Consider the following 19,370-nt stretch of genomic DNA (forward strand, 5'->3'; position numbering starts at 1 on the left):
AGGTCCACAGTTCGGGACCCCCTACCCGAGATCCGCCAATTTTGACACACACACACACATAGACGAAATGCTTCACGATGTCAATCTGAGGCACGATAGGAATCAATTTCTGCACCATGCCAAAATAGTCGTTTGGCAGCGGCTGTGTTGGCCTTAACGTGACACATCGATCCTTCATTGCTAGCTCCGCCATCCCGTGGAGCTCCACCAGTTGTTTCAGCTTATCGGAGACAAGGAGAGTTTACTTTGGGGCTTAGACTTTGTCGGCGTTCTGGGAATGGGGTACCCTGACCTGCCTGCCTGTGGCCCATTCTAGCCCACTTCATCAAAGCAGGGTCGGCTAGGAACAACACCACCCTGAACAAGGCCCTCGTGAGGGGCCAAGACACGCGGGGAAGAGCGATATCAAGACACGCAGGGGGCCTCCTCAGGACCCCTCCGGAGCGGCGGATATTTTGAGGCAAGGTCAGGCCTCAGGAGTCAAGGGTGATGCCATGGAATGAGAAGCGAGCAGCAGATGGTAGGACAGGGCAGTTTCCTCTTTAGAGCAAAAGAGGAAGGAGCGTATCAGGGCCCCAAAGGCATATTCCAAAGGTTTCCCTTCCGATGCGACAAGACCACGGCCGCCCGCCGGCAGGATGAGCATCATTCCCGCGCCCACCTCTGCGGTGCTGGCAGCTGATTTACAAGCAAAGACCACTTTTGATAGGGGAAGCATGTTCCCTTGTCCCCCACCGAAACTGGCCGTTGTGGGATACCTTCCCGCCTACGTAAATGGAAGAGGACCCGAGCCTCTACTATAAATAGAGAGGGTAGGACACTTGGCACAGGGATCATATCATTGAAACCCCAGAGCAACACGCCTAGCCACTTGGCCTCCGGAGGCTCGAGAGCACTGTACTAGTTCATCCACCAATATCCGTGACAGGTAAGCCACCAAAAGCCGGAGTAGGGTTTTACGCTTCGTAGCGGCCCGAACATAGGTAAACTAATGTGTTTTGTGTCCCCCTCACCATCGATTGAGTTCTTCGCCGTGTCCATCGAGTAGCGGGCTAGGTAAGGTCGAGCCGAGAGAGATCGCCACACACGCCCTGTGTTCGAATCCTTAGGGTTTCGTGGAGCCCAAAATCCGACATTTGGCGCGCCAGGTAGGGGGCATGTGAATGCCTTCTCCTAGATTCCACCTCCCCAGGATGCTGCAACGATGGACGGCAACCAACAAGCTTCTTCGAGCCTCGTCGAGCTGGTCTCCAACCATCGTGTCACATCAGCTGGAAGCTCGCATGCCGGCATCGCGGGGCCTGCCCGCTCATACCAGGTCGTCAACATCGTCTCCACCGTGGCGGCCACCCGTGCCACCCAGGCGCATGGTGGTTAGGCGGCGGCCCAGGCACCCGCAGTGCGCCGCATTAACTTGGGAGACCTCAGCGCACACGAGCATTGCGGATGGCAAGAGAGATGCTCGGCCAATGACCGACACCAGCGGGCTTCAACGCCTGGACGGACCAAATCATGGAGCTGATCGCCATCGCCAAGAAAGCCATCCAGCCTGGTGCATCCTCAAGGCCACATGCGTCAGGCGTCGGGTGCTCGCACCGCGTACCAAACCCTGGGCCTTCAAGCTTCGTGCTGGGTGGGGCCAAGAGAGACGTGCTTCGCAATGCCCACCACCTCCTCCAGACCCCAGGGACCGGCCTCGAGGTGCACCATGCTGACAACCACTAGGGACGTGAGGAGAACGGCGGGACGACTGACGCACACGCTAGCGCCCATCACCAAGACCAAGTCGGCCCTCGGAAGCCTAGGGCGGCTCGACAGGAGCGCTCCCTCTGGCGTAGCCAGCAGAGGACGAAGGCGATGGTATGGATGAACTATGATAGCGGAGACATGGTAGGACACCAAAGAGCGAGCCAGCACCAGGCGGGCCGGGACTAGCCAGCGGCAGCAACCGGAACAATAGAATTCACGCACAGGCCTTTCGCAGGAAGAAATACGAGCAATATGGTCAGGGAGACACCCCTCCGCCACCAAGGGGAACTGCCACCATCACACTGCTGACCCTCCCGATGAGGAAAAGCTTCGGGCGTCCCCCCGGAGCGCCTATCCTCCTTAGGAGTGTGGAGCGTTTGGGTGCTCCTCCTGGAGCCGGTCCCAAGAGGCGTGGACAGGGAGGCGCCCTCAAGCCGCGGGGCACGACGCTAGCTGCCTTGCCCTCGGAAGGACTACGTAAGGACAAACCCACGAGCCTCAGGAGGACGAGTCGAATACCGCGACGAGATGCAAGTGGCACGGATCACCCGCGATGACCACGATGCAGGCGTGGGCGTTGGGGGCCAGGCCTCATGAGGCACTCCTCAGGCGCAAGGGGGCTATCCGAGGTAATTTTTTGGATTTACTACCTTAAGAAGCGTCTGTTGACTGTAGGGACTTCAACTATTCAGGGCATGATTCTGCATGTCGTACCATTCGCCCAATCCTTTACAATTTCCATAGCACCCACTTGGCGATCTGACAAACTACCTTGCTTGCATCCTTCAGCAATCCACCTTCCTCGCCCGGGGGCACCGGCCACTACGCATCGCCCCAACGAGGGGATTAGGGAGCCCCACGGCTCCTCAGGACCACAATCGACAGGATAAATCAGAGTGGCTTGAGCATCTAGGGGGCTCTAAAGCATGATGCTCTAGGGGTCTTACCGGTCGCAAGGCCACCTGTCGTCCTTGATATCGTCCTTGGTGATCCGGTCATTATCAGGGGTGGCACGGCCTGACCCCGTAGCTGAGATCGTTCCATCGGTCGCAAGCAGCAGTGGTCGGAAAATGTGCGGAACCGGGTCCAGGCGATGCAGAGCCGCTTGAACATCAAAAAGGGGACTGTGGAGCATGGCGCTTCAAGGGCGTTACCGGTCACAGGCCACCTACCGTCCCCGACAGTGTCCTTGGTGATTCGGTCATTGTGGGGGGAGGCAAGTGTTGGGGAACGTTGCATGGGAAGCAAAAAATTTCCTACGGACACGAAGACCTATCATGGTGATGTTCATCTACGAGAGGGAGATCAGATCCACATATCCTTGTAGATCTCTAAGCGGGAAGCGTTAAGAAACGCGGTTGATGTAGTGGTACAGCTTTGTGATTCAAATCACCGTCGTTCCATGATCCGTCCCACAATCCGTCCCGATCTAGCACCGAGCGGACGACACCTCCGCGTTCAACACACGTACAACTCGATGACGATCTCTGCCTTCTTGATCCAGAAAGAGAGAAGGGGAAGTAGATGAGTTCTCCGGCAGTGTGAAGGCGCGCCGGTGATGGTGATGATCTATTCCTGCAGGGCTCCGCCCAAGCTCCGCAGAAAACCGATCTAGAGGAAGAACTACGAGGTATAGGTTTGAGTTGCACGTGGCAAAGTTGTGTCTCAAAAACCCTAAAACCTCTAGTATACATAAGAGGAGGGCAAGGCTAGCCTTGGGGCTCAAGGGAGCCCCTAGGGCGCCGACCGAAGTGGAGAGGAGGACTCCAACTCCAATTCGGTTTGGGGAAGGAGGAGTCCTCCTCTTCCTTCCCACCTCCCACTTTTTTTCTTTTCTCTTTGGTTTTTCTTCCTAGCCGACATGGCCCTCTTGGGCTGGCCTAACCAGCCCACTAAGGGCTAGTGTGCCACCCCTGGGCCACTAGTCTCACTCCCGGGTGGGTGGGGCCTTACCGGTGAAGACTCAGAACCCATTCATCACTCCCGGTACACTGCCGGTAATGCCCGAAATATTTCCGGAAACCAAATGAAACCATCCTATATATCAATCTTCGGTTCTGGACCATTCCGGAGACCCTCGTGACATCCGTTATCTCATCCGGGACTCCGAACAACCTTCGGTCACCAACACCTATAACTCAACTATACCGAAATGTCACCGATCCTTAAGTGTGCAGACCCTGCGGGTTCGGGAACTATGCAGCCATGACCTGAGACACTCCTTGGTCAATATTCAATAGAGGGACCTGGATGTCCATATTGGATCCTACATATTCTACGTAGAACTTATTGGTTGAACCTCTGTGCCAAGGATTCATAAAATCCTGTATATCATTCCCTTTGTCCTTCGGTATGTTACTTGCCTGAGATTTGATCGTCGGTATCCTATACATATTTCAATCTCATTACTGGCAAGTCTCTTTACTCATTCCGTAATACAAGATCCCGAGACTAACACTTGAGTCACAATGCTTGAAAGTCTTATATGTGATGTTGTATTACCGTGTGGGCCTCGAGATACCTCTTCGTCACACAGAGTGACAAATCCTAGTCTTGATCCATGCTAACTCAACGGACACCTTCGGATATACCTATAGAGTACCTTTATAGTCACCCAGTAATGTTGCGACGTTTAATACACACAAGGTATTCCTCCGGTGTCAGTGAGTTAAATGATCTCTTGGTCATAGGAATGAATACTTGACACACAGAAAAGAATAGCAACAAAATGACACGATCAGATGCTACGTTTATAATTTGGGTCTTGTCCATGACAACATTCTCCTAATGATGTGATCCAGTCATCAAGTGACAACACTTGCATATGGTCAGAAAACTTTTACCATCCTTGATCAACTAGTTAGTCATCCTTATATCCACACATGTATCTATGCTTTCATTCAATACAATTATAGCATGCATAATAAATGATTATCTTGAAAAAGGATATATAATAATAACTGTTTTATCATTGCCTCTAGGGCATATTTTCAACAGTCTCCCACTTGCACTAGAGTCAATAATCTAGTCTCACATCGCTATACGATTTACATTGGAATGAATCTAACACTCATACAGTTATGGTGTTGATCATGCTTCGCTCGTGGAAGAGGTTTAGTCAGCGGATCTGCAACATTCAGATCCGTGTGCACTTTGCATATATTTACGTCCTCTCCTTCGACATAGTCGCGGATGAGGTCGAAGTATCGTTTGATGTGTCTGGTCTTCTTGTGAAACCTTGCTTCCTTTGATAGCGACACAACTCCAAGATCCATCATGAACTGCTTCATCCAGACACCCTCCTTAGCTGCCTCCGAGGCAGCCATGTACTCCGCTTCACATGTAGAATCTGCTACGACGCTTTGCTTGGAACTGCACCAGCTTACTGCACCCCCATTAAGAATAAATACGTGTCTGGTTTGAGACTTATAGTCATCGGGATTAGTGTGAAAGCTTGCATTGACGTAACCCTTTACGACGAGCTCTTTGTCACCTCCATAAACGAGGAACATTTCCTTAGTCCTTTTCAGTTACTTCAGAATATTCTTGACCGCCGTCAAGTGATCCGCTCCTGGATTACTTTGAAACCTGCCTGCCATACTTATGGCCAGGCTGACGTTTGGTCTTGTGCACAACATTGCATACGTGATAGACCCTATGGTTGAAGCATAGGGGACGGTACTCATCTTTTCTCTATCGTTTGCAGTTACTGGACACTAAGTCTTACTCAACTTTATACCTTGTAACACTGGCAAGAACCCCTTCTTGAACTTCTTCAAAACTTTATCAAGGTATGTGCTTTGTGAAAGTCCTATTAGGCGCCTCGATCTATCCCTATAGATCTTAATGCCTAATATGTAAGCAGCTTCTCCTAGGTCTTTCAATGAAAAACATTTGTTCAAGTAATCCTTTACGCTCTCTAAAAACTCCACATTGTTTCCAATCAGCAATATGTCATTGATACGTCTCCAACGTATCTATAATTTTTAATGGTTTCATGCTATTATCTTGTCAAACTTTGGATGTTTTGCATGCCTTTTTTATATTTTCTGGGACTAACTTATTAACTCAGTGCCAAGTGCCAGTTCCTGTTTTTCCATGTTTTTGACTCCTTTCAGAGGAGATTTTGAAACAGAGTCCAAAGGGAAGAACATCCCCGAAAAGATTTTTCCGTTACGGAAGAAGATCGGGAAGCTTGACAGCCAAGGCAGGGGGGCCTCAAGGGCCCCACAAGCCCCCACCCCGAGGCCAGGGAGGAGGTCGCGACCCACAGGCTTGTGGTCCCCCTGGGCGCTCTCTGCCCTATGGGTTGCGCCTATATTTTCCCTAAATATCCCAAAAAAATCACGAGATCATCGAAAGTACTTTTCCGCCGCCGCAACCTTCTGTCTCCGCAAGATCCCATCTGGGGCACGTTCCGGTGCCCTGCCGGAGGGGGGGATTCGAACATGGAGGGCTTCTTCATCAACACCATGACCTCTGTGATGATGCGTGAGTAGTTCACCATAGACCTACGGGTCCATAGCTAGTATCTAGATGGCTTCTTCTCTCTCTTGGATCTTCAATACAAAGTTCTCCATGATCTTCATGGAGATCTATCCGATGTAATCTTCTTTTGCGGTGTGTTTGTCGAGATCCGATGAATTGTGGATTTATGATCAAATTATCTATGAATCTTATTTGAGTTTCTTTTGATCTCTCTTATGCATGATTTCATATCCTTGTAATTCTCTTCGAGTTGTGGGTTTTGTTTGGCCAACTAGATCTATGATTCTTGCAATGGGAGATGTGCTTGGTTTTGGGTTCATACCGTGCGGTGACCTCACCCTGTGACAGAAGGGGTAGCGGGGCACCCATCGTGTTGTTGCCATCATGGGTAAAAAGATGGGGTTTTCATCATTGGTTTGAGATTATCCCTCTACATCATATCATCTTGCTTAAGGCGTTACTCTATTCATCATGAACTCAATACACTAGATGCATGCTGGATAGCGGTTGATGTGTGGAGTAATAGTAGTAGATGCAGAAAGTATCTGTCTACTTGTCTCGGACGTGATGCCTATATGTATGATCATTGCCTTAGATATCGTCATGACTTTGCGCGGTTCTATCAATTGCTCGATAGTAATTTGTTCACCCACCGTGATATTTGCTATTTTGAGAGAAGCCTCTAGTGAACACTATGGCCCCCGGGTCTACTCCACACCATATTTTCAGCCTTACACTTTTTACTTCGTTGCACTTTCCGCCTTCAGATTTCACTTTGCAAAAAATCTTGAAGGGATTGACAACCCCTTTGAAGCGTTGGGTGCAAGCTTGTTTGTGTTTGCGGAGGTACTCTGGACTTGACGAGACCCTCCTTCTGGATCGATACCTTGGTTCTCAAACTGAGGGAAATACTTACTGCTCCTGTGCTGCATCACCCTTTCCTCTTCAAGGGAAAAACCGACACAAACAAGATAAGTAGCAAGAAGAATTCCTAGCACCAAGGAAGGACTTTTGTTACCATAGTAGAAGAATTTTTGGCGCCGTTGCCGGGGAGGAAGATCAAGTCAAGAACTCATCCAAGTAGGTGTCGCAAACTCATCTCTTGCGTTTACTTTGTTGTCCAATTGCCTCTCGTTTTCCTCTCCCCCACTTCACCAATTTTCCTTTTTTGTTTGCCTTTTTTCGTTTTCCTTTTCTGTTCGCCCTTTTCTCTCGCTTGCTTTCTGTTCGCTTGTGTGCTATCTGCCTTCAACATGCTTGCATCTTCGCTTGCTAAGAATCTAGTGATATGGATCCTCATCCACTTGCTAATCTCTTTAAGAGATCCAATTATGTTGATCCAATTGCTAGTGAGTTGAGTGCACTTGACTATCTTTATGGAGTTTTGCTTGAGATGCGTGAATCTGAAAATTGTGAGGAAGAAATTTACGAAGTGATTCACGAGGGCTCCTTGGATGAAAAGCATGATTGCAATGGTTTCCCTATAAATTCTATTAGTGACAATCATGCTAAGAATATGCAAAACCCTAAGCTTGGGGATGCTAGTTTTGCTATGTCCACTACTTGTTGTAATGATCATGAGTGGGGCGATGATTTTTCTTATGATCTTGAAAAATTTTATAAGCCTCGTGATGAATACGATATTTGCAATATTATTGAAAGTGGGCTTGGAGAAGCCATGACTTTAGTTGATGATAATCCCACTATTTTTGAAGAGCGTCAACTTTGCATGCATGTGGATCATGAAAAGAATATCCTATGTGAAAGTTACATTGTTGAATTCGAATATGATCCCACATGTAATTTCTATGAGGAAAATATTGTGGTAGAAACTTTCATGTTACCAATTTACCTCTCGTTATGTTGAGATTGCTATTGTCTCTTTCTTCTTCCTTGCATTTGGTAAGTATTGGTTGTCTTGCCAATTTGTTCTCCTATAAAATGCCTATGCATAGGAAGTATGTTAGGCTTAGATATGATTTTTACATGCTTTATGATGCTCTCGTTGTGCTTCAATTCTTGTCTTTTGTGTGAGCATCATTAATTTATCAATGCCTAGCTAAGGGCGTTAAACAATAGCGCTTGTTGAGAGGAAACCCAATGAATTTATCTTTTCCTTTCTGTTTTGTTGCGTCCACACCATCACAATTCTGTTGTAATTGTGTTTTTTGTGTTTCTTTTTGTGTTTGAGCCAAGCAAAACCTTTATGACTAGTCTTGGTAATGGTTGTTTGATCCTGCTGGAAAAAGACAGAAACCTTTCGCTCACGAGATGATTTTTTATTTTTATTAGGAAAGAGCTTTTGAGTTGATTCTTTTTTCTGCTGGTTGATATGCTTTTTTACCAGGACGTTGTAATTTTTCAGATTTTTTGAGATAACATGAGTATACTAAGTATACAGATTGCTACAGATTGGTCTGTTTTTGATAGATTCTGTTTTTGTTGAGTTGGTTGCTTGTTTCGATGAAACTGTGGTTAGTATAGGGGGGTACTAGCCATGGAAAAGTGAGAATACAGTAGCCCAAGACCAATATAGATGGAATAAAAATTTCTACAGTACCAAAAGAAGTGGTAGTTTGTTTTCTTGTGCTAATGTTATCACGAGTTTCTGTTTAAGTTTTGTGTTGTGAAGTTTTCAAGTTTTGGGTGATGTTCTCATGGAAAAAGAGATAGGCAGTGGAAAGAGCTCAAGCTTGGGGATGCCCAAGGCATCCCAAGCCAAATTCAAGGACACCAAAAAGCTTAAGCTTGGGGATGCCCCGGGAAGGCATCCCCTCTTTCGTCTTCAATCCATCGGTAACATTACTTGGAGCTATATTTTTATTCATCACATGATATGTGTTTTGCTTGGAGTGTCTTGTATCTTAGGAGTCTTTTCTTTTTGTTGTGTCACAATCATCCTTGCTGCACACCTTTTCGAGAGAGAGAGACATGCACTCATCGTGATTTTTGCTAGAATGCTCATAGTGATTCACTTATATCTTTTGAGCTAGATACTTTTGCTCTAGTGCTTCACTTATATCTTTTAGAGAACGGCGGTGCGTGACTTGGTAGTTGGCTTATGCTATGAAAGTAGTCCCAAATGTGATAGGTACCCAAAGAGGATGCAAAAACATCCATTTTCATGTGCATTGAGTAGAAAGAGAAGTTTTGATTCCTCTCAATTAGTTTTGAGACGTGGATTTGGTAATATTAAGAGCTATGTTAGTAGGGTGTTGTGAATCTAGAAATACTTGTGTTGAAGTTAGTGATTCCCGTAGCATGCACGTATGGCGAACCGCTATGTTAGGAAGTCGGAGCATAATTGATCTATTGATTGTCATCCTTTGTGTTGAGGTCGGGATCGCGCGATAGTTAACACCTACCAACCCTTCCCCTCGGAGTATGCGTTTAGCACTTTGTTTCGATTACTAATAAAAACTTTTGCAACAAGTACGTGAGTTCTTCATGACTAATGTGAGTCCATGGAATAGATGCACTTTCACCTTCCACCATTGCTAGCCACTCTAGTGTCGCGCAATTCTCGCCGGTGCACAAACCCACCATATTCCTTCCTCTCAACAGCCACCATACCTACGTACTATGGCATTTTCATAGCCATTCCGAGATATATTGCCATGCAACTCCCACCATTCCATCTGATGACTTGTGCCATCACTCTCATATTGCCATTGCATGATCATAAGATAGCTAGCAAGATCTTTCAACGTCAGACGCCATGCTAGATCGTTGCACATCTCGGTACACTGCCGGAGGCATTTCCTATGGAGTCATCGTTGTGAGTTTTGAGCTGTGAGTAAATAAAAATGTGATGATCATCATTATTAGAGCATTGTCCCATGTGAAGAAATAAAAAAAAATAGCCCAAAGAGCCCAAAAAAAAAAGAAAACAAAAGAAAAGAAAAAAAGAGGCCTAAGAGCCCAAATGGAAAAAAGAAAAGAGATAAAAAAAGAGAAGGGACAATGATACTATCTTTTTCCACACTTGTGCTTCATAATAGCCCCATGTTATTCATGATTGAGAGCTTCTTGCTTTGTCACTACCATATTCTAGTGGGAATCTTCTTGGCTTGTATATTCCAATGATGGGCTTCCTCAAAATTGCCCTAGGTCTTCGTGAGCAAGGAAGTTTGATGCACACCCACTAGTTCTCCTTTTGAGCTTTGACATACATATAGCTCTAGTGCATCTCTTGTATGGCAATCCATGCTCATTCACATTGATATCTATTAATGGGCATCTCCATAAACCTTTGATACGCCGAGTCAATGTGACTATATCCTCCCTTTTTGTCTCACAACCACCACCACACTCTATTCCACCTATAGTGCTATATCCATGGCTCACGCTCCTGTATTGCGTGATAGTTATAAAATTTTTGAGAAAGTAAGAGTGCGAAAACAATTACTTGGCCAATACCGGGGTTGTGCATGATTTACATTAGTTGTGTGAGGATGATGGACCATACCTAGACTATATGATTTTGTAGGAATAACTTTCATTGGCCTTGTTATTTTGAAAGTTCATGATTACCTTGCTAGTTTGCTTGAAGTATTATTTTTTTCATGTCAATAGCAAACTATTGTTTTGAATCTTGCGGATCTAAACATTCATGTCATGTGAACGAAGTTTCAAAGGACAACTATGCTAGGTAGCATTCCACATCAAAAATTCATTCTTTATCACTTCCCTACTCGAGGATGAGCAGGAGTTAAGCTTGGGGATGCGTGATACGTCTCCAACGTATCTATATTTTTGGATGGTTTCATGCTATTATCTTGTCAAACTTTGGATGTTTTGCATGCCTTTAATATATTTTCTGGGACTAACTTATTAACTCAGTGCCAAGTGCCAATTCTTGTTTTTTCCATGTTTTTGACCCCTTTCAGAGGAGATTTTGAAACAAATTCCAAACAGAAGAAAATCCCCGAAAAGATTTTTTCTGTAATGGAAGAAGATCAGGAAGCTTGAGAGCCAAGGCAGGGGGGCTCAGGGGCCCCACAAGCCCCCATCCCACGGCCAGGGGGAGGCCGCGGCCCACAGGCTGGTGCCCCCCCTGGGCGCCCTCTGCCCTAGGGGTTTCGCCTATATATTCCCTAAAAATCCCAAAAAACCACAAGATCATCGAAAGTACTATTCCGCCGCCGCAAGCTTCTGTCTCCGCAAGATCACATCTGGGGCACGTTTTGGTGCCCTGTCAGAGGGGGGATTCGGACACAGAAGGCTTCTTCATCAACGCCATGACATCTCCGATGATGCGTGAGTAGTTCACCATAGACCTACTGGTCCATATCTAGTAGCTAGATGGCTTCTTCTCTCTCTTGGATCTTCAATAAAAAGTTCTCCATGATCTTCATGGAGATTTATCCGATGTAATCTTCTTTTGCGGTGTGTTTGTCGAGATCCGATGAATTGTGGATTTATGATCAGATTATCTATGAATATTATTTGAGTATCTTCCGATCTCTCTTATGCATGATTTCATATCCTTGTAATTCTCTTCGAGTTGTGGGTTTTGTTTGGCCAACTCGATCTATGATTCTTGCAATGGGAGAAGTGCTTGGTTTTGGGTTCATACCGTGCGGTGACCTCACCCAGTGGCAGAAGGTGTAGCGAGGCATGCATCGTGTTGTTGCCATCAAGGGTAAAAAGATGGGGTACCCATCATTGGTTTGAGATTATCACTCTACATCATGTCATCTTGCTTAAGGCGTTACTCTGTTCGTCATGAACTCAATACACTAGATGCATGCTGGATAGCGGTCGATGTGTGGAGTAATAGTAGTAGATGCAGAAAGTATGGGTCTAGTTTTCTCGGACGTGATGCCTATATGTATGATCATTGCCTTAGATATCGTCATGACTTTGCGTGGTTCTATCAATTGCTCGACAGTAATTTTTTCACCCACCGTGATATTTTCTATCTTGAGAGAAGCCTCTAGTGAACACTTTTTACTTTGTTGCACTTTCCGCCTTCAGATCTCACTTTGCAAACAACCTTGAAGGGATTGACAACCCCTTTGGAGCGTTGGGTGCAAGCTTGTTTGTGTTTGCGCAGGTACTCTAGACTTGACGAGACCCTCCTTCTGGATCAATACCTTGGTTCTCAAACTGAGGGAAATAATTACTACTCCTGTGCTGCATCACCCTTTCCTCTTCAGGGGAAAAACCGATGCAAACAAGAGAAGTAGCAAGAAGAATTCCTAGCGCCGAGGAAGGACTTTTGTTACCGTAGCAGTCATCCACATATAATATTAGAAACTCTACAGAGCTCCCACTCACTTTCTTGTAAATACATGATTCTCCAACAACTTGTATAAACCCAAATGCTTTGATCACCTCATCAAAAAGCTTATTCCAACTTCGAGATGCTTGCACTAGTCCATAAATGGATCGCTGTAGCTTGCATACTTTGTTAGCATTCTTTGGATCAACAAAACTTTCGGGTTGCATCATATACAACTCTTCCTTAAGAAAACCATTTGACATCCATCTGCCAGATTTCATAATCGAAAAATACAGTTATTGCTAACATGATTCGGACGGACTTAAGCATCGCTACGGGTGAGAACGCCTCATCGTAGTCAACTCCTTGAACTTGTGAAAAACCCTTTGCCACAAGTCGAGCTTTATAAATGGTCACATTACCGTCCACGCCCGTCTTCTTCTTAAAGATCCATTTGTTCTGAATAGCCTTGCGAAATTCAGGTAATACTTCCAAAGTCCACACTTTGTTTTCATACATAGATCCTATCTCGAACTTCATGGCCTCCAGCCATTTGTTGGAATCCGGGCCCACCATTGCTTCTTCATAATTCACAGGTTCATTGTTGTCTAGCAACATTATAGATAAGAAAGGATTACCATACCACTCAGGAGCAGTACGTGATCTTGTCAACTTGCAAGGTCCGATAGCAACTTGATCCGAAGCTTCATGATCATCATGATTAGCTTCCTCCTCAACCGGTGTTCCCTCAACAGAGATTTCTCTCTGCCATGCGCTACCATCTATAGGGAGCAGAGGTTCCACAACCTCATCAAGTTCTATCTTCCTCCCACTCAATTCTTTCGAGAGAAACTCCTTCTCAAGAAAAGCTCCGTTCTTAGCAACAAACACTTTGCCCTCGGATCTGAGATAGAAGGTGTACCCAACTGTCTCTTTTAGGTAACCTATGAACACACACTTTTCCGCTTTGTGTTCCAGCTTTTCAGGCTGAAGCTTTTTGACATAAGCATCACATCCTCAAACCTTAAGAAATGACAATTTTGGCCTCTTGCCATGCCATAGCTCATATGCTGTCATCTCAACGGATTTTTATGGTGCCCTATAGAAAGTGAATGCAACGGTCTCTAATGCATAACCCCAAAACGATAACGGAAAATTGGTAAGAGACATCATAGATCGCATCATATCTAACAAAGTATAATTACGACGTTCGGACACACCATTATGCTACGGTGTTCCAGGCGGTGTCAACTACGAAACGATTCCACGTTGTCTTAAGTGAGCACCAAACCCAAAACTCAGATATTCACCCCCTCGATCAGATCATAGGAACTTGATCTTCTTATTATGATGATTTTCAACTTCACTCTGAAATTGCTTCAATTTTTAAACATTTCATACGTGTGCTTCATTAAGTAGACATATCCATACCTACTCAAGTCATCGGTGAAGGTGAGAAAATAACAATATCCGCCGCGTGCCTCCACACTCATCGGACCGCACACATCAGTATGTATGATCTCCAATAAGTCACTTGCATGCTTGATTGTTCCAGAGAATGGAGTCTTAGTCATCTTGCCCATGAGGCATGGTTTGCACGTGTCAAGTGATTCGAAATCGAGTGACTTCAAAATCCCATCAGCATGGAGTTTTTTCACGTGCTTTACACCAATATGACCTAAGCGGCAGTGCCACAAAAACGTGGCGCTATCATTATTAACTCTACATTTTTCGTCTCAATGTTATGTATATGTGTGTCATCACAATCAAGATTCAATATGAACAAACCCCTCACATTGGGTGCATGACCATAAAATATACTACTCATAAAAATAGAACAACCCTTATTCTGTGACTTAAATGAGTAACCGTCTCGCAATAAACAAGATCCCGATATAATGTTCATGCTTAACGCAGGCACTAAATAACAATTATTTAAGTTCATAACTACTCCTGATGGTAACAGAAGTGAGACTGTGCCGACGGTGATTGCATGAACCTTGGAACCATTTCCCACGCGCATCGTCACTTCATCCTTTGCCAGCCTTCATTTGTTCTGTAGTCCCTGCTTCGAGTTGCAAATATGAGCAACACAACCGGTATCAAATACCAAGGCACTACTATGAGAGTTGGTTAGGTACACATCAATAACATGTATATCACATGTACCTGGTCTGGCGTTGGCTGCCTTCTTATCAGCCAAATACTTGGGGCAGTTGCGCTTCCAGTGACCCATCCCCTTGCAATAATAACACTCTGTTTCTGGCATAAGTCCAGCCTTGGGTTTCTTCGTCGGATTGGCAACAGTCTTGCCGCTATTCTTGGAGTAACCCTTCTTGCCTCTGTGGTTTCTCTTGAAACCAGTGGTCTTATTGACCATCAACACTTGATGCTCTTTCCGGAGTTCTGACTCTGCGACTTTGAGCATGGCGAATAACTCGCCGGGTGACTTGTTCATCTCTTGCATGTTATAGTTCATCACAAAGCTCTTGTAGCTAGGTGGCAGTGATTGAAGAATTCTGTCAGTGATAGCCTCTTGCGGGAGTTCAATCCCCAGCTCACCTAGACGGTTTGAGTACCCAAACATTTTGAGCACATGTTCACTGACAGATGATTTCTCCTCCATCTTGCAAGCATAGAATTTATCGTAGGTCTCATACCTCTTGATCTGGGCGTTCTTCCGAAAGATAGACTTTAACTCCTGGAACATCTCATATGCTCCATGACGTTCAAAGCATCGTTGATGTCCCGGTTCCAAGCCATACAATACTGCACATTGAACTACTGAGGAGTCCTCCTTACGTGATTGCCAAGCGTTCAAAACACCTTGGTCAGACGTAGCGGGTGGTTCATCTCCTAGCGCAGCATCAAGGACATAATTCTTTTTCCGAGCTTGTAGGATGAGCCTACGATTATGAGCCGAGTCTACAAAGTTGCTACCATCATCTTTCAACTTTGCTTTCTCTAGGAACGTATTGAAATTCAGGGTCGTTACTGCATGAGCCATTGATCTACAACATAAAATAGTGCAAAGTGGACTTAGACAATGTCCAAGATAATTAGGGTTTAACTAATCAAATTACTAATAAACTCCCACTCAAATAGACATCCCTCTAGTTACTTGAGTGTGGCATGATCCAAATTCACAAACTCAAATCCGATCATCACGTGAGTTGAGCGTAGTTTTAGTGGTAAACATCTCTATGCTAATAATATCAACTATATGATTCATGCTTGAACTTTCGGTCTTGCGTGTTCCGAGGCCATGTCTGCACATGCTAGGCTCGTCAAGTTTAACCCGAGTGTTCCGCATGTGCAACTGTTTTGCACCCGTTGTATGTGAACGTTGAGTCTATTACACCCGATCATCACGTGGTGTCTCGAAACGACCAACTTCCGCAACAGTGCACAGTCAGGTAGAACACAATTTTTTCTTGAAATTTAGTGAGGGATCACCTTATAATTCTACCATCGTTCTAGGCAAGATAAGGTGCATAAAAGGATTAACATCACATGAAATTCATAAGTGACATGATATGGCCATGATCTTGTGCTTCTTGATCCCCATCACGAAAGCACCGGCATAATCTTCGTCACCGGCGCCACACCATGATCTCCATAATCATGATCTCCATCATTGTGCCGCCATCAAGGGTGCCGTGGTATCTATGCTACTACTACTAAAGCTACAACCTAGCAATATAACAAATGCATTTGCAAACACAAACGTTAGTTTAAAGACAACCCTATAGCTCATGTCGGTTGCCGTAGCATTGACTTGCAAGTCGATATTAACTATTACAACATGATCATCTCATACATCCAATATATCACATCATGTCTTTGGACATATCACATCACAAGCATACCCTGCTAAAACAAATTAGACGTCCTCTAATTTGTTGTTGCATGTTTTACGTGGCTGCTATGGGTATCTAGTATGATCGCATCCTACTTACGCACAAACCACAATGGAGATGTGCAAATTTCTATTTAACCTTCCTCCAAAGATCGCCTCGGTCAAATCCAATTCAACTAAAGTTGAAGAAACAGGCACCCGCCAGTCATCTTTATGCAACAAGTTGCATGTTAGTTGATGAAACCGGTCTCTCGTAAGCATACGAGTAATGTTGGTCCGGGCCGCTTCAATCCAATAATACTGCCGAATCGAGAAAATACTTAGGAGGGCAGCAAATCGAACATAAACACCCATAAAAACTTTTGTGTTCTACTCTAGATTACATCTACGCATGAACCTAGCTCATGATGCCACTGTTGGGAAATGTTGCATGGGAAACAAAAAATTTCCTACGCACACGAAGACCTATCATGGTGATGTTCATCTACGAGAGGGAGATCGGATCCACATACCCTTGTAGATCGCTAAGCGGGAAGCGTTAAGAAACGCGGTTGATGTAGTGGTACAGCTTCGTGATTCAAAACACAGTCGTCCCACGATCCGTCCCGATCTAGCACCGAACGGACGACACCTCCGTGTTCAGCACACCTACAGCTCGATGACGATCTCCACCTTCTTGATCCAGCAAGAGAGAAGGGAAGTAGATGAGTTCTCCGGAAGCATGACGGCGAGCCGGTGATGGTGATGATCTATTCCTGCAGGGCTCCGCCCGAGCTCTGCAGAAAACCGATCTAGAGGAAGAACTACGAGGTATAGGTTTGAGTTGCACGTGGCAAAGTTGTGTCTCAAAAACCTTAAAACCTCTAGTATATATAGGAGGAGGGGAGGGGCTAGCCTTGGGACTCAAGGGAGCCCCTAGGGTGCCGGCTGAAGTGGAGAGGAGGACTCCAACTCAAATTCGGTTTGGGGAAGGAGGAGTCCTCCTCTTCCTTCCCACCTCCCTCTTTTTTTTCTCTTTGGTTTTGCTTCCTAGCCGACACTGCCCTCTTGGGCTGGCTTTACCAACCAACTAAGGGCTGGTGCGCCACCCCTGGGCCACTAGGCTCACTCCTGGGTGGGTGGCCCCTCCCGGTGAAGACCCGGAACCCATTCGTCACTCCCGATACACTGCTCGTAATGCCCGAAATCTTTCCGTAGACCAAATGAAACCATCCTATATATCAATCTTCATTTCCGGACTATTCTGGAAACCCTCGTGACGTCCGTGATCTCATCCGGGACTCCAAACAACCTTCGTTCACCAACACCTATTACTCAACTATACTAAAACATCACTGAACCTTAAGTGTGCAGACCCTGCGGGTTCGAGAACTATGCAGACATGACATGAGACACTCCATGGTCAATATCAAATAGCAGGACCTGGATGTCCATATTGGATCCTACATATTCTATGAAGATCTTATCGGTTGAACCTGTGTGCCAAGGATTCGTATAATCCCGTATGTCATTCCCTTTGTCCTTCGGTATGTTACTTGCCCGAGATTTGATCGTCGGTATCCTATACCTATTTCAATCTCGTTACGGATAAGTCTCTTTACTCTTTCCGTAATATAAGATCCTGTGACAAACACTTGAGTCACATTCCTTGCAAGGCTTATATGTGATGTTGTATTACCGAGTGGGCCCCGAGATACCTGTCCGTCACACAGAGTGACATATCCCAGTCTTGATACATGCTAACTCAACGAACACCTTCGAAGATACCTGTAGAGAACCTTTATAGTCACCCAGTAACTTTGCGACGTTTCATACACACAAGGTATTCCTCCGGTGTCAGTGAGTTACACGATCTCATGGTCATAGGAATTAATACTTGACACGTAGAAAACAATAGCAACAAAATGACATGAGCACATGCTACGTTTATATTTGGGTCTTGTCCATGACAACATTCTCCTAATGATGTGATCCAGTCATGAAGTGACAACACTTGCATATGGTCAGAAAACCTTAACCATTCTTGATCAACTGGCTTGTCAACTAGAGGCTTACTTGGGACATTGTTTTGTTTATATATCCACACATGTATCTATGATTTCATTCAATACAATTATAGCATGGATAATAAACGATTATCTTGAAACAGGAAATATAATAATAACTATTTTATCATTGCCTCTAGCGCATATTTCCAACCGCAAGGCTTGACCCCGTGGCTACATCAATTCACTCGGTCCCATGCAACGGTGGTCGGGAAATGTGAGGGACTGGATCCTAGTAATGTAGAGCCGCTCGAACGTTAGATGGGGGTTCCTGAGCATCGTGGCTCAGGGACCTTACCGGTCACAAGGCCACCTGCCGCCCTTAACTATTAGGGAAGGCAGGGCCCAACCCCGTGGCTACGACCGTTTACTTGGTCCCACGCAATGGCGGTCGAGAAATGTGCGGGACTCGGACCTGTCAACGTAGAGTCATAAAAAGCCCTCAATTGGCCTCCCGGGAGGGAGAACGCAAGACCTGCATCAACCCATCGCACCTATGCATCGTTTTCAATCCTTCCGGAACCTAGTTCATCCCGTGACACTCTCACGTAATAACGAGCCGAGGCTGTATACACCCAGGGCCCCCCGAGGACGCGGAAGGGGTCCACCCCACGCCTAGTGGAAGACCTATGCTCCGTGATGCGTACGACACAGTCCACCAATGACTCTATAAGCTCAGGCCCCAATGCCTCGGCGGTAGGGACACTCGCGAGGCCAAAGCATCCTCGCAACCTCCCATATACGCCCCCATCGTGACACTCTCACGTAATAACGAGCCGAGGTTGTATACGCCCAGGGCCCCCCGAGGACACGGAAGGGGTCCACCCCACGCCTAGTGGAAGACCTAAGCTCCATGCTGGGTAAAATACGAAGGCAATCAGCATGGTCCGCCAATGACCATGCTCGTAGCTGGCTAGGAAACCCATATAATCCGCCAATGACTATGCCAGCTTTAATGCCGGACGCGTCGCTTACTTGCTTTTTCTTGGATTCGAACTATCTT

This window comes from Hordeum vulgare, chromosome 4H, assembly GCF_904849725.1.
Source record: "Hordeum vulgare subsp. vulgare chromosome 4H, MorexV3_pseudomolecules_assembly, whole genome shotgun sequence".
NCBI lineage: Eukaryota > Viridiplantae > Streptophyta > Magnoliopsida > Poales > Poaceae > Hordeum > Hordeum vulgare.